Here is an 835-nt window from a genome sequence, read left to right as displayed (position 1 = left end):
TCTGCAAAAGGAGTTGAATGTTGTTAAAATTCCCTTTTAATATCCAATACAATTACAATAATCTAGCCTTCATACATGCCTCTTTTAATCTCAAAATTATTAGAATTACTTTATATTCATGTATATGTCCGAGAAGCTGGAAGATTTAAGATGAATGCACATGGTATATAAAATTACAAACTCGGGTTGCAAAGCCAAGCACTCAAAAGTTAGGAAATGCCAGAATTCGGGGCACAGACTGAACAGCGCTCACACTGCATAAGCAGCTTCTTTTGTTTGTTTTATCCTTGTCCAATGTATATGGTCCCACTCCTTATTTACAGCACACTATTAAAACACTTCTTTGAATACAGAATTATTAATTTCTTCATGGGCTTTTGTGTGGGTGTTGTGAAAATGAGACCCTGGTAATAGGGCACTATCCCCATTTTATAGATGTGGAAGGGACGTGCAGAGAAATTAAGGTAATGTTAGATGCCCAATTTGAGACTCCTAGCGTCAAAGAAACATATGTAAATAGCACTTTATATGTTCAAAGTGCAGCTCCCATTGACAATAATTTTAGCTGTAAAAACTCAGCCTTAAGGTCTCAAGTGGAAAAAAGTATGTATTTATGTAATTAAGACTCTCATCATTTATATGCACAAAGGGACTGAATTAACATTGCACAGGTGACCTTAATTCTGGCCTTTTCCTAACTTTTGAGTGTTTGACTTTGCAACCTTATGTTCTTTAATGTCGTTTTTTATGTGTAATTTCCTAGCTTTTTAAAAAAGCAAACAGAAAAAACAACGTTGCCATGCTGTGGCTTCATATTGACCCCTTCATGACTCAT

This window comes from Caretta caretta, chromosome 2, assembly GCF_965140235.1.
Source record: "Caretta caretta isolate rCarCar2 chromosome 2, rCarCar1.hap1, whole genome shotgun sequence".
NCBI classification, from domain to species: domain Eukaryota; kingdom Metazoa; phylum Chordata; order Testudines; family Cheloniidae; genus Caretta; species Caretta caretta.
This window is presented reverse-complemented; position numbering follows the sequence as displayed.